Genomic DNA, 16,942 nt, shown 5'->3' with positions numbered 1-16,942 from the left:
TACTTAATATTAACCAATAAATGATTAAATAGTGAACTCTGGGAGACTGTCACCTGGAGAATGTTTAATAGAGTTGTTTAAGAAGTGTCCCAGGGCAGTACAAATGAGAGATTCTTTTTTAGTAAGATCACCAGGCAGAAAAGCCCTTACCAATCAAATGGCCATAGAAATCTTCCCATAAACATAATATACAAAGTGAATGGATTCACAAGGAAGAAAGAATGATATACTACTATGTGGCCATTAAAAAGGCAAGTTGTAGAAGAATGTTAAATGACACCAAAAATCTTTTACTACTAGTGAGGGGAAAGAAAAAAAAAAAAAAACAGATCACAAATGACTATTTCAAGTATAAGCCCTATTTTTTAAAGTTATGCAAACAAGTACTTACATAAATTTATAAACTTCCAGAGGATATACACCAAGATACTAGGATAATAGTTGACATTTTTTCCACTTTTAACATAATTCTGTATTTTCCATTTTTTTAAATGACCACATCTTTCTTTATAACCCATTATATCAGTCAGTGCAGACTACACTTTACTGTGGTAACAAATAATCTCTTGGCTTTACCCAAGAAAAGCTTATTCTTGCTTATTTATCAGCATAGGCAGGGATGTTCTGCTCATGGAATCAATCAGGGACCCAGACCGATGGAGTCTTCATCTCCACACATTCTTTCATGATCACTGAGACCAAAAAGAGCACTGTGGTGAATTGTGCACAGCTCTGAAAACTTCTACCTGGAAGTGACACATGTCGCTACCACTCACAATTCTTTGGAAAAGCAAATCATGTGGTCAAAACTACCTTTACTGAAGGTAGGCAGGATAATCCTACCACATGCCCAGGAGAACTGGTTAAAAATCCTAGATGGATGTGAAATCACAAGAATAATAGCTAATTTTTAAAAATATATTCTAGATTTTTCAAACTTTCCAAAATATCAAGTATTTCTTGTAATATTTTTGAAAAAAAGAACTCTCAACAAATATTATTCTTAAAAAGTGAAAAACTCATTATCACAATATGCAGGGGGGAAAAAAAGAAGTTATCTTTCAAATAAAGAAAATAACATCACCAGAGGAGAATAATATTCACTCTACCACTCACAAAGTAAACTTATATACTAGAGAGAAAATAAGACTCGACATATATCAATGATCCTAGAGTTCAAAGTAAAGACTATTTAGTACAAAAACACAAGAGAGGGCTAGGATTTAGTATCATGGTACTGAAGAAGCCCCTTCATCCAGACAAAACCATTGATTAAAGGATTTTACCCTGTGAGAAGGATCAGAGAGTGATATGAAAACACACTGTACAGCCATGCTGGCCCATTGTTCATAGTAAATTCTAGCTTTTAATTAGTCATTACAGAGCCTGAATGTGATCATGTGGTCATTCTTAGTTAACCCCTTTGTTGTTTTATTCATTCATTCATCAAATATTTATTGTGGGTTGGCTGGAAGGTGTAATAGGAGGACCCTAAGCTCACTTCGTCCCATGGGTGCAACTAGACAACAACCATAATCAGTGTAAATAACCAGGACATGACCCAAAGACTGGCAGAACGAACTCCACAACTAAAGGCAGGGAAGAGGCCACATTGAAGAAGGTAGGAAGGGCAAAGATGAAGCAAAACAGCCCGTGGCCATTTGCAGTGGGGAATGAGCCAGTAATGCTGAGAAGGGCAGAAAACAGATTTTCACACTGGGGAGCCCATGAGTGGAGAGGATGAATCTCCATGATATTTATCTTTGTGAGTGAAGGGGCCAAATTTCATGAGTTCTTAAAACTAGTGGGACTTAAAGCCTGGAATTTTAAAAATGGACAGGCTCAGCTCTGAGAGAGCCCAGAAGGTATCAGGAAGCTGAGTCCCTGCCCATAAAGAGACAGCAGGACAAATAGCTCTTGCAGATACAGCATAGACCAAGCACTTTGAAAAATGCCATAGACAGACAGGAGGGAGAGTGATTTGCTCATCTCCGAGCATAGCCTGGATGGACAAGGATCATGGGGAGACCCCTTGTGGGAACCAGGGAAGTGCCAACATTCCTTATGTAAGTTGCTTACACCAACCCCAGCCCACCAAGGATTGGAAGATCTGCCCTTCCCAGTCACTCTCCCCTGAATCCCAGCACTGCAGGCCCCTCTCCCAGAAGACCAGCACAAACCCTGCCAACACCACATCTCCTGACCTGCATGTTTTGCAGGACCTCAGTTCCAGCAGTGGTGGGGGCAGTTCTTGTTTAGCAAGCAGACCTCCCTACACCTTGCTGTCCACAAGAGGCAAAGAGAGCCTCTGTAGACAACTGGACTGAAGGAAAAAAGACCAAGACTCAACAGCAGAACACATGCAATACACATGGGAGACACTCCCTGAAATGCCAGGCCCAGGGGAACAGGGGACACTGCACTGCAGGGCATTACAGGACCTCTTCTTCATAAGGCTATGATTACTTAGAGTAAAAGAAGCAGCTGACTGTCTTAACACGCAGAAACAGACACAGAAAGTCAGACAAAATGAGGAGACAAAGAAACAACTCCCAAATGAAAGAACAGAACCAAAGCACAGCAAGAGACCAAAGCAAAATGGCTATAAATAATATGCCTGATAGAGAATTTAAAGTAATGATCATAAGATACTATGGACTAGAGAATAGGGGAAGACATCAGTGAGATCCTTAACACAGAGATAAAAAAGAACGAATCAGAGACCAAGAACACAATAAAATAAATTAAAAAATACTTGATGGAATAAATAGCAAGCTAGATGAAGCAGAGAAACAAATTAATGACCTGGAAGACAGAGTAATGGAAAGTAACCAACCTGAGCAAAGGAGAGGAAAGAAAACTATACAAATTGAGAATAGTCTTAGGGAATTCAGTAAATCTATCAACCATAATAACATCCACATTATAGAGATCTCAGAAAAGGAAGAGATAAGAGAGCAGTAAATTTATTTGAAGAAAGAATAGCTGAAAACATCCCTAATCTGGGGAAGGAAATAGACATCCAGTTCCAGGAGGCATAAAGATCCCCCCCAGAATTCAACCCAAGGAGGTCCACACCAAGATACATAGTAATTAAAATGGCAAAAAGTAGCGATAAAGAAAAAATTTTAAAGGCAGCAAGAGAAAAAAGAAAGAAAAAAAAAATACAGTTACATACAAGGGAAATCCCATAAAGCTAAAAGTGGATTTTTCAGCAGAAACTTCGCAGGCCAGAAGGGAATGACGTGACATATTCAAAGTGCTGAAAGGGAAAAATATGCAGCCAAGAATATTCTATCCAGCAAGACTGTCATTCAGAATAGAAGGAGAGATAGTTTCTCAGGAAAAAAAAAAAATTAAAGGAGTTCATGATCACTAAACCAGGCCTACAAGAAATATTAAAGGGAACACTTTGAATGGAAGGGAAGACCGTAAGTGAGAATATGAAAAGTAAAAAATACGAAAGTAGTAAAAATAAATATTTCTACAAAAATCGGTCAGGGGATTTAAAAAATAAAAAGATATAAAATATGACACTATCTACCTAAAACGTGGGAGGGAAAGGAGTAAAGAATGGGTTTAAACTTAAACAACAATCAACTTAATATAGACTGCTATATGCAGAAGGTGTTATGTACAAACCAAATGGTAACCACAAATCAAATACCAGTAATAGATATGCAAAGAATAAAGAGAAAGTGATACAAATACATCACTAAAGAAAGCCAACAAATCATGAAAGACATCAAAAATAGAAAGGATCAGAGAAAAATCTATAGAAACAACTATAAAACAAGTAACAAAATGGCAATAAATACAAACCTACCAATAATTACTTTGAATATACATGGACTAAACTCTCCAATCAAATGCTCATGGATTGGAAGAACAAGTATTGTGAAGATGTCAATGCTACCTAGAGCAATCTACACATTCAATGCAATCCCCATCAAAATACCATCCACTTTCTTCAAAGAAATGGAACAAATAATCCTAAAATTTGTATGGAACCAGAAAAGACCCCGAATAGCCAGAGGAATGTTGAAAAAGCAAAGCAAAGCTGGCGGCATCACAATTCCGGACTTCCAGCTCTATTACAAAGCTGTCATCATTAAGACAGTATGGTACTGGCACGAAAACAGACACATAGATCAATGGAACAGAATAGAGAGCCCAGAAATGGACCCTCAACTCTATGGTCAACTAATCTTCAACAAAGCAGGAAAGAATGTCCAATGGAAAAAAGTCTCTTCAACAAATGGTGTTGGGAAAACTGGATAGCCACATGCCGAAGAATGAAACTGGACCATTTCCTTACACCACCCACAAAAATACTCAAAATGGTTGAAAGACCTCAATGTGAGACGGGAGTCCATCAAAATCCTAAAGGAGAACACAGGCAGCAACCTCTTCGACCTCAGCCGCAGCAACTTCTTCCTAGAAACATCGCCAAAGGCAAGGGAAGCAAGGGCAAAAATGAACTATTGGGACTTCATCAAGATAAAAAGCTTTTGCACAGCAAAAGAAACAGTCAACAAAACCAAAAGACAACTGACAGAATGGGAGAAGATATTTGCAAATGACATATCAGATAAAGGGCTAGTATCCAAAATCTATAAAGAACTTATCAAACTCAACACCCAAAGAACAAATGATCCAATCAAGAAATGGGCAGAAGACATGAACAGACATTTTTCCAAAGAAGACATCCAAATGGCCAACAGACACATGAAAAAGTGCTCAACATCGCTTGGCATCAGGGAAATCCAAATCAAAACCTCAATGAGATACCACCTCACACCAGTCAGAATGGCTAAAATTAACAAGTCAGGAAATGACAGATGTTGGCGGGGATGCGGAGAAAGGGGAACCCTCCTACACTGTTGGTGGGAATGCAAGCTGGTGCAGCCACTCTGGAAAACAGTATGGAGGTTCCTCAAAAAGTTGAAAATAGAGCTACCATATGATCCAGCAATTGCACTACTGGGTATTTACCCCAAAGTTACAAATGTAGGGATCAGAAAGGGTACGTGCACCCCGATGTTTATAGCAGCAATGTTCACAATAGCCAAACTGTGGAAAGAGCCAAGATGTCCATCGACAGAAGAATGGATAAAGAAGCTGTGGTATATATATACAATGGAATATTATGCAGCCATCAAAAGGAATGAGATCTTGCCATTTGCAATGATGTGGATGGAACTGGAGGGTATTATGCTGAGCGAAATAAGTCAATCAGAGAAAGACATGAATCATATGACCTCACTGATATGAGGAATTCTTAATCTCAGGAAACAAACGGAGGGTTGCTGGAGTGGGGGGTAGGGTGGGAGGGATGGGGTGACTGGGTGATAGACACTGGGGAGGGTATGTTCTCTGGTAAGCGCTGTGAATTGTGCAAGACTGTTGAATCTCAGATCTGTACCTATGAAACAAATAATGCAATATATGTTAAGAAAAAAAAAGAAGAAGAATATAGCAGGAGGGGAAGAATGAAGGGGGGGAAATCGGAAGGGTAGACGAACCATGAGAGACGATGGACTCTGAAAAACAAACTGAGGGTTCTAGAGGGGAGGGGGGTGGGAGGATGGGTTAGCCTGGTGATAGGTATTAAAGAGGGCACGTTCTGCATGGAGACTGGGTGTTATGCACAAACAATGAATCATGGAACACTACATCTAAAATTAATGATGTAATGTATGGGGATTAACATAACAATAAAAAAAATTAAAAAAAAATTGGGTAACAGAGTGGATAAAAAAACAATACCCATTATATGTTGCCTACAAGAGACTCATTTCAGACTGAAATAAAGTTGGGGTGGGGGGGTGCATGCCTAGGTGGCTCAGTCAGTTAAGAGTTGCCTTCAGCTCAGGTCATGATCCCAGGGTTCTGGGATCGAGCCCCACATAGGGCTTCCTGATCAGCAGGGTGTCTGCTTCTCCCTCTGCCTCTCCCACCGCCCGCTCATGCTCGCACTCTCTCTCTCTCTCTCTGAAATAAATAAAATCTTTAAATAAAAAAAGAAAGGGAGGGGATAGAGAAACATTTATCATGCAAATGGATGCTAAAAGAAAGCCAGAATAGCAATACTTACATAAGACAAAATAGACTTTAAAACAAAGACTATAACAAAAAAAGAAGAAGAAACCACTATATAATAATAAAGGGAACAATCAGACATGAAGATGTAGCAATTGTATTTATGGATCCAACATGGGAGCACCCAAATACATAAAGCAGTTAATAACAAACATAAACTAAAAAGTAATACAAAAGTAAAACAATGATAGTAGGGGAGTTTAACGCCCCAATTACATCAATGGACAGATCATCCAGACAGAAAATCAACAAGGAAACAGTGGCTTTGAAAGACACACTGAACCAGACAGATTTAACAGACATATTCAGAACATTCTCTTAAACTAGCAGAATATACATTCTTTTAAAGTGCATATGGAACAATCTCCAGAATAGATCACATATTAGGCCACAAAACAGATCTTAACAAATTAAAAAAAATCCAAGTCATATCATGCATCTTTTCTGACCACATTGCTATGAAACTAGAAGTCAACAAGAAAAAATCTGGAAAGACCACAAATACACAGAATTAAGTAACATGCTATTAAGCAATGACTGAGTCAACTATGAAATCAAAGAAATCAAAAATTACATGGGAACAACTGAAAATGAAAACAGAATGATCCAAAACCTTTGGGATGCAGCAAAAGTGGTTCTAAGAGGGAAGTATATAGCAATACAGGCCTACCTCAAGAAGCAAGAAAAATCTCAAATAAACAAGCTAACCTTACATCTAAAAGAGCTAGAAAAAGAAGAACAAACAAAACCCAAACCCAGAAAAAGGAAGGATATAATAAAGAGAAGAGCAGAAGTAAATGATACAGAAACTGAAAAACAATAGAACAGATCAATGAAACTAGGAACTGGTTCTTTGAAAAAATCAACAAAATTGTTAAACCTCTAGCAAGACTCAAAAAAAAAAAAAAAAAAGAGAGAAAGAGAGAGGAACCAGATAAAATTACTAATGAAAAATGAGAAATAACAACCAACACCACAAAAACACAAACAACTGTAACAAAATATTATGAAAACCTATATGCCTGGGCACCTGGGTGGCTTACTCAGTTAAGCAGCTGCCTTCGGCTCAGGTCATGATCCCAGGGTCCTGGTATCGAGCCCCACATCAGGCTCCCTGCTCAGCAGAGAGCCTGCTTCTCCCTCTCCCTCTGCCTGCCTTTTTGACGACTTGTGCTCTCTCTCTGTCAAATAAATAAATAAAATCTTTAAAAAAAAAAAAAAAACCTATATGCCAACAAATTGGACAACTTAGAAAAAGTGGATAAATTCCTAGAAACATATAACCTACCAAAACTAAAGCAGGAAGAAATAGAAAATTTGAACAGACCAATCACCAGCAATGAAATTGACTCAGTAATCAAAAAACTCCCAAAAAAACAAAAGTTCAGGACCAGAGAGCTTCACAGGCAAATTCTACCAAACATTTGAAGAGTTAATACCCATTCTTCTCTAACTATTCCAATAAATACAAATACAAGGCTTCATTCTATGAAGCCAGTATTACCCTGATACCAAAGCCTGACACACTGATACCAAAACCAGATAACTACAGACCAATACCTCTCGTGAATATAGCTGTAAAAATCCTCAACAAAATATTAGCAAACCAAATCCAACAATATATTTAAAATATCATACACCATGATCAAGTGGGATTTATTCCCTGGATGCAAGGGTGGTTTAACATTCTCAAAACAACCAATGTGATACATCATATCAATAAGAGAAAGAATAAAGGGGTGCCTGGGTGTCCCATTCAGTTAAGGGTTTGCCTTCAGCTCAGATCATGATCCCATGGGATCAAGCCCTGCATCGGGCTCCCTACTCAGCAGGGTGTCTGCTTCTCCCTCTGCCCCTCCCCCCACGCATGCTTGCACTCAATCCTGCTCTCTCTCTGAAATAAATAAAATCTTTTTTTTCTTAAAAAAAAAAGAGAATGGATAAAAACCATATGATCATTTCAATAGATGCAGAAAAAGCATTTGATAAAGTACAACATCCATTTGTGATAAAAATCCTCCGCAAAGTAGGTCTAGAGGGAATATATCTCAACATATAAAAGGCCTTATATGAAAAACCCACAGCCAACATCATACTCAATAGCGAAACACTGAGAGCCTTTCCTCTAAAGGCAGGAACAAAACAAAGATGACTACTCTCACTATTTTTATTTAACATAGTACTGGAAGTCCTAGCCACAGCAATTAGAAAACATAAAGAGATAAAAGAGCATCCAAATTAGTAAGGAAGAAGTAAAATTTTCACTATTTGCAGATGACATAATACTATAGGTAGAAAACCCTAAAGATTCCACCATAAAACTACTAGAACTGATAAATGAATTCAGTAAAGTCACAGGATACAAAATCAATGTGCAGAAAGCTGTGGCATTCCTATACACTAATAATGAAGCAGCAGAAAGTGAAACTAAGAAAACAATCCCATTTACAATTGCACCAGAAACAGTACAATACCTAGGAATAAACTTAACCAAAAAGGTGAAAGACCTGTACTCTGAAAACTATAAAACACTGATAAAAGAAATTCAAGATGACACAGAAAAATGGAAAGACATTCCAGGCTCATGGGTTGGAAGAACAAATATTGCTAAAGTGTCCATACTACCCAAAGCAGGCTACACATTCAATGCAATCCCTATCAAAATACCAACAACATTTTTCACAAAACTAGAATAACCCTAAAATTTATGTGGAACTACAAAAGACCCCAAACAGCCAAAGCAATCTTGAAAATAAAAACAAAACCGGAAGTATCACAATTCCAGATTTCAAGTTACATTACAAAGCAGTAGTAATTAAAATAGTATTGTACCAGCATAAAAATAGATAAATAGATCAATAGAACAGAAAACCCAGAAATAAGCACACAATTATATGGTCAGTTGATCTTCGACAAAGCAGGAAAGGATACCCAATGGGAAGAAGACAGTCTCTTCAACAAATTGTGTTGGGAAAACTGGACAGCAACATGCAAGGAATGAAACTGGACTACTTTCTTATACCATACGCAAAAACAAATTCAAAATGGATGAAAGACCTAAATGTGAGACTTGAAACCATAAAAATCCTTGAAGAGAGCACAGGCAGTAATCTTTCTGACACTGGTAGTAGCAAACTTTTTCTAGATAGGTCTCTAGATAGACTTGAAACAAAGCAAAAATAAACTATAGGGACTATGCCAAAATAAAAAGTTTCTGCACAGCAAAGGAAACAATCAACAAAACTAAAAGGCAACCTACAGAATGGGAGAAGATATTTGCAAATGACATATCCAATAAAGGGTTAGTATCCAAAATATGCAAATCACTGATACAACTCAATACCCAAAAAACAATTAATCCAATTAAAAAATGGGCAGAAGACATAAACAGACATTTCTCCACAAAATACAGACAGATGGCCAACAGACACATGAAAAGATGCTCAATATCACTTATCATCAGGGAAATGTAAATCAAAACTACAATGATATCACCTCACACTTGTCAGAACGGCTAACATCAAAAACAAAAGAAACAAGTATTGGCAAGGATGTGGAGAAAAAGGAACTCTCATACACTGTTGGTGCAAATGCAAACTGGTGTAGCCACTATGGAAAACAGTAAAGAGGTTCCTCAAAAATTAAAAATAGAACTACCCTACTATCCAGTAATTGCACTGCTGGGTACTTACCCAAAAAACAACAACATGGATAGAGCTAGGAAGTACTATGCTGAGGGAAATAAATCAGTCAGAGAAAGACAAATACCAAGATTCCACTCATAGGTGGAATTTAAGAAACAAAACAAATAAGCAAAGAAAAAAAAAAGAGAGACAAACCAAGAAACAGACCCTTAATTATAGAGAAAAAACTGATGGCCACCAGAGGGGAGGTAGGTGGGAGGATGAGGGAAATAGGGGATGGGGACTAAAAAGTACACTTATCATGATGAAAAATAATAAAATAAGTAAAATAAAATAAAACAAATAAAATAAAATAAATATTTATTGTGTACTTAGCTATAGCCTCGACACCGTTATAGGTCTTGGGACAGAGCAATGCACACAGCAGATGTACTCCCTGCTCTTGTGGAGCTTACATTCTAACGTGGGGAAGGGGGATGGACAATAGAGTATGTCTAGATGGCAATAAGCACATACTTCTCTCTGGAGTGCGAGGATAGAGAGGAATGGGGGTGGTGCTTGAGACAGAGCGGTCAGGTAAGACCTCTATGATGAAAGGACATTGAGCACAAACCTGAAGGAATTGCGAGAACAAGCCATGCAGCTGTCTGGGAGAAGAGTGTTCCAGGCAGAATAGCAACTGCAAAGACCCAGAAAGTGGAGCAGAAGGTACTTTTTCGAGGAGTAGTCAGGAGGCTGGTGGAGCTGGGAGCAGAGTTGACAAGGCAGAGCTGTAAGAAATAGCATCAGGGGGGTTGCCAGGTGTGAAATCTGGGGCCTTTGGGGTCATGATAAGAAAAGGCTTTGAATTGTATTCTTTGTACGAAGGAAAGCCACTGGCAAGTTTTGGACAGAGAAGTGACATAATCTTACTTTCAGTTTAAAAGGATTTCTCTGGTCGCTATGGAAAACAGAGTCTAGGGCAGAAACAGGCCAATCTCTAGGAGGCTACCGCAACAGTCAAAATGAGATCACCTGAAATACAGTGAGAATGGAAGAGGTGATGAAAAGAGTGAGGGTATCATTTCAAGGAAAGCCAAAAGTATTTGCGGGTGGACTGGATGTGGTATGTGAGAGAGAGGAGTCTAGAAGAACTAGAAGAACAGACTAGAAGAACCCCTCTATATACTGGTATATAAGAATACCTAGGATGGATGTACCCTATCTAATAACTACTAATGCCCGAAGGGGGAAAAAATAAAATACAAAGTATACCCATACCTCATATAGAATTCTTTTTTAACAAATTGTATTTCTTTTTTTTTTTTTAAGATTTATTTATTTAGAGAGAAAGCACGCATGAGCAGGGGGAAGGGCAGAGGGCAACGAGAGAGAATCTCCAGCAGACTCTGTGCCAAGCACAGAGCCTGATGTGGGGCTCGATCTCACAACCCTGAGATGACCTAAGCCAAAACCCACAGTCGATCACTTAAACGACTGAGCCAGCCAGGCACCCAAGAGATAGTATTTCTGTCTGTGTGGGTTACCTATTATAATTTCAAAATGGGTTCTAATATAAAAACAAAACAAAACCAAAAAAAACGCCTAACGTGCTTAGAACTTTTCATACCTACTAAGTTCAAGCACTGTACCCTTGGTAAGTGATAATTACATGGAGTCTAAAAATAATCCTTTCTGATTCATCTGTGGATTTAAGGGATAGGTCTTGAGAACATAAACTGTAGTTCTTGAGAAGCAGTATAAATAAGACAAGGACAGAACTGGATATACCACAGTAGTAAGCTCTTCCTTCAAAATAAGTCTTGATTGCTAACAATTTCTTCCCAATACTTTTATTTAATACAAAGAATAGGATCAATCTTTTCCTCAACAATTCTTTATATTCTTGACACAGTTCTCCCATGGTATAATTTAACTGTCCAATACCAATATGACTTAAGACTGAGGGAAATATTAAAATGAATATTAAATTTTTTTTAATTTAAATATCCTGGGAAGAATAGTCAAAAGTGATTATCTGTAAATTTTGTGAAACACAGTTTTGAACATGAATCTTGGGAACACTAAACATCAAAAGCAAAATAACAAAGAACTGTGAAAACTTTTGACAGCCAAGAAGACCTGGAGAAAAAAGCAATTATAGTAATGGAACCACAAAAGAAAAGGTAGAGATTATATTATGATTTGATATATGATTGATAAATCATCACCAAAAAAATTCCAGTGAGAGAAGAGAGGATGTGTTGACTTGCTATGCATAGAGTCACTTAGAAAGAAATTCCCCCTGACACATAGTTACAGATTTTCTCCACCTTCTTTTCTTCATCATTCTTCTCTAACTAAGGAATCTCTCTCTCAGTCCTCCCTCCTTGGTTATCCACTTGTTAAAACTAAAATCTTACCTTCTACATAAAGCCTTTCTAGACTTATTTATGAGGATGGTACTTTTTATATCAAGTATGAAAAATAAAACTTCCTCAATAGGCAGAAAAAAAGTTTTTGAACAGTTTAGTGAGTATTTTATAAGGCAGAACTGATTCCCATGTTTAAAAACAAAAACAAAAAAAATCCTCACACCAAAGCTCTATGATAAACATTCCTAAAATAACCAACGACTGATTTGTACAAATTCTGTCTTACTCTTTAATTTCTCTGGCATAGTTGTGTGCCCTTCTGGGGCTATAGCCAAATATGCTTTGTTCCCTCTGTATAAAAATAAGTCTATAGACAATCAAGAAAAAGGGCTATTTTTTAAAAAAATATATTGAATAAATTAAGTGGGAAAAGAAGGCAAATATTGGATAATATATCCAATATGACATCTTTGCCTTAATTATTTGCATGTTGAAAGACTAGTATTTTGAATAGATAATAGCTTCCATTCTGTCATTCACTTTTTTAGGTTGAACAAGTACCCAGATTAGCGGTTCTCACTTGTGATTTGGGAGAGGATGAATTGGACTGATTATTACAATCTTCATGGAAGTGTACTTTGAAACCCCCAAGAAAATTGAGAAATGTCCATTTGTTTATTTGCAGTAGCTAAAGAAAGCAACAGGTATGGACCTGATTTAAGGTACCAGATAGAGTGAAGAGGTCATCTACACCCTTGCTTCTCAGATCATTCCCTATTTAGAGAAGGATCAGGACCAGAAGGTAGAAACTCAAATAGAGTGGTCAAAAGGGAGCATTAGGAGGAGGGCACTTGTGATGAACACCACCTGTGGTATGGAAGTGTTTCATCACTAAATTGCACACCTGAAACTAATATTACACTGTATGTTAACTAACTGGAATTTAAATAAAACCTTAAAAAAGGGGGGAGTGTTAGGGGGAAATTGATGAGATTTAATAAGATCTGTAGGTAATACTATTTTACCAAGGTTAAGTTCCTGATTGTGATCACTGTGCTTGATTATGTAAAATATTAACATTAAGGAAAGTTAAGTGAAGGATCTACAAGAAGGTTTCATTTGCAACTTTTCTGTTAAGTCTAGAAATATTTCCCAAAAAAGTTTAAAATGAAATTTTTGTTTTCATACTTACTGTTCGGTAATGGATGAGCCTAATTAGAGGTTATTCATTCTACCTCTCTGGGTGCATCTTAACTGAGACAACTATGTGAAAAAGTGTGATTTGGGAGGAAAGTGCCCTCTGCTTGGGTTGTCCTGACTCTGGAGAGCTGTCTAGCAACCCAACACTACAATACAGGAGAAGCCAAATGTGATGTCAAGGTAGACACAAGGTTCCTGATGAAGCATATATGTGAGGGCAGTGAAGCACCAGAGCAAGAGGGACAGATGGAGAAAGCTTCCCCAAAGAGCTTAAAGAGCTAGGGACCTAGAAAGCAGAGATGACTGTCCTGGGCAGTTCCGGGCACGACATCATGAATTCAAATCCTGCAGGTGCCAGGCCAGGAATCTAAATGTAGGCCTGTGAATGACAATAGGAAATGAGGGGATCTGAGAAGTAGGTAACACACACCCATCTAAAGGTATTCAAATATGGTATTTCTTAAATTCCACATACAAGTGAAATGCCATGTGATTTCACTCGTATGTGGAATTTAAGAAGCAAAACAAGGGGAAAAAAGTGAACAAAATTAAAAAAAAGGAAAGAGGGAAGCAAACCAAGAAATGGACCCTTAACTATAGAGAACAATCTGATGGTTACCAGAGGGGAGAGGGGTTGGTGGGATGGGTGAAATAGGTGACAGGGATTAAGGAGAGCACTCGTGATGAGCACTGGATGTTGTATGGAGGTGTTAAATCACTATTTTGTACACCTGAAACTAATATTACATGTATGATAACAACTGGAATTTGAATAAAAACTTTAAAAAGTAAAAAAATAAAATAAAGGTATTCAAATCTGCATATATATGCTATTTTTTAATAGTGAAAGCACCTAGAATTAGTCTATTGGCCATAAGTTTTCAATCCAGGTAAATTCTAGAGTTTAAGGGAAAAGACTCAATAGGATTTTGTGGTGCCTGTCTAGCCCAGCAACAGATAAAAAGTAGACCAGAGTTCAAGACAGAAGAGTAGTTCAGTACTGAAAGAGCTGACGATTGATGTACTTTGGAAATAAGACCACAGACCTGGAATATTTTCAAAAATGACTTACCCATTTAATTAGAAGTTTGCATGCAGACAGAAATGAAGGCAACAACCACCAGACTTCTGACAAATGTCTCACTTCAAACCATAACACATCACTGTGTTTTATTTTAGGTATAAGCCCATCCCACAATTCCCTTCTTTCCACAGCTTTCCAGGAATTGTTTTTGGATCCACAGGGAAGGGAGCCTGTTACACTCGAAAGTAAATAAATGTCAAAAAGCTAAAATATTTATTTGAGAAGCGATTTGAGTACACAGTTTGAAAATATTAAGAGTAACAATAAATGAGGTCAAATATATATCTCTATATCTATCTATAGATAGGTGTATCTATAGATAGATAGATTTCTTAAAGATTTTATTCATTTATTTGAGAGAGAGAGCGTGCACAAGCTGAGGAGAGAGGCAGAGGGAGAGGGAGAAGCAAACTCACAGGACCCTAAGATCATGATCTGAGCTGAAGTTAGATGCTTAATGAATGGAGCCACCCAGGCCCCCCAAGGTCAAATATATTTTTGACAAGAGATTTGAATATGTACATTGAAAATAAGGGCATTAGTGTAAACAAGATAAAATATACATCTGAAGAGAGTTAGATAAGCATTGTAATGAAGGACAGTCACAATATTCTAGCAGTAAGACAAATAAAATTTGATATTGAGTATCTACAAAAGATTCCAGGGTTGTTCCAGAGCATAAAGCATTAAAGATTCTTCTGTTATTTAGAGTTTTAACCTAATTTGTGATGTGGGGACTCCTTTCTCTTCAGTCAGTCACTGTAATTTCTCTCTCAGGAATCTGACTCCTATAGCAAGAGCCAAAAGAGGAAACCCAAAGACTCATAATTTCTCATAATAAAAGTATTTTGCAGAGAGAAACAAAATTATTCTTTTTATATTAAAATACCACAAAAGGTTTCATAAACTCAAACACCAAAGGGTGTAAGAGCTTAGAAATGGACCCATTATGTCAACCTGATTTCAGCAGCTTACTTGAACTGTTAAGTCTAACAGCATCCCCCCTAAAAAAGAAATAAAGGAAAGAGGTCAGTTTCTAAACAGTGTAAATATATTGAAAATAATGACCCATTCTTTTGCCAGTCTTCTGTTCTCCCCTACTCATAAGAATTTGTATATTATACTTTCATCATCTCTAAAGTAAGATAATGAAAACAAGAGTCCGTATCTGTGAAAAACCATTTCCTGACCACCTCACTCTGCTCTAACTTTTCTGTGTTTGCTGCCCATGAAATATCATTTGAGCAAAATTAAACATCTCTGCAGAGGAAAACGTCAGGCTGCACAACCTATTATAAGGGATGCTTGTGTGTTATAAGAACTGGCATAATGACATCCTGCTTCATAATGACTATTCCCAGGTATAGAAATTACAGGCATCTTTTAAAAACAGGCAGAATTCTGACCATCTTGGCTGCATCTATTTTCCGTCTTTCAAGCTTGATAGTTATTCCTTTCATAAGGATAATGAATGTCACACTGGATTATACAACACAGCTACATCTGTTCTCCCTTGTTTTCTAGATATTACATTCATTGTATTTCACAGCATGAGCCTCCAATCAAGATCCTGAATAATGCTGCATGATAAATGTCACAGATGAAAAAATGGTCCAGTGCTAAAGTCATTATCACAGCTCGGGCCCATCTTGAACAAAGCCTCTCATTGCTCACATTTTTCCTTGGACAACGGTACCATAGTTTTGACTTTTCAAAACTTAGAAACTTTCTGCCCAATATTTGTATAAATATGCCAGTTGTGAATTGGCTGGCACATCTTTCCTGTGTATTTAGCTATGTGGATTCATTCTGTTATACTTCTCCTTCATAGCGCTCACCTTCCACAGCACTTCATCCTTTAGGATAAGAGAGCACATGATAGAGGGCCCATCACATGGGATGACACTGTACTGCCCACAGCTCTCTGATAAATCAAGATCTGGGAGGTTCAACACCAGCCAGAAAAGAGATGTTTGAGGTAACCCAAAACCCCAATCCACCAGAATGCCCAGGTGATGGTGTATTCTAGAATCAGACCTCAAAGAAGCATCAGGGACCTCAGAGTACATCTAATTGAGCCCCTTATAGTATGAATAAGAATACTGAGGCTCAGACAGGTGAAATAAGTTATATAGCCGCATAGCTGCTTGACTACAGAGCAAAGTCTTGGAACCAGAACACTTAGCTTTCGGCATGCTCTCCAGGTTCCACATGGTCCTCTCTTACAGTAAACGCAAGTTTCTATTAAATCTATTTTTTCCAGGTATCTTAGATATTTTTGAATCTTATTTCTAAAAACATTTCTCCAAACAAGAATTAGTTTTCTAGCCTTATACATTAAATACATTGGCAATGACTGAACTTTCTTTGATGATTGACCTGCCGAGAAGCTGTTATTTTGCAGCTGAGTGATCATAGTAGAGCAAGGTAGACGAAAATGTAAAAGTTGTAGGTGAGTAGATGAAATTTATACTGACTTGAATTGAATTGCCACTTCAAATACATAGTCATTATTTTCTTAGAGTTTTCTTCTCTCCCCTAAGGTTAAGGAAAAAAAT

Source organism: Halichoerus grypus, chromosome 1, assembly GCF_964656455.1.
Source record: "Halichoerus grypus chromosome 1, mHalGry1.hap1.1, whole genome shotgun sequence".
Taxonomy (NCBI): Eukaryota; Metazoa; Chordata; class Mammalia; order Carnivora; family Phocidae; genus Halichoerus; species Halichoerus grypus.
This window is presented reverse-complemented; position numbering follows the sequence as displayed.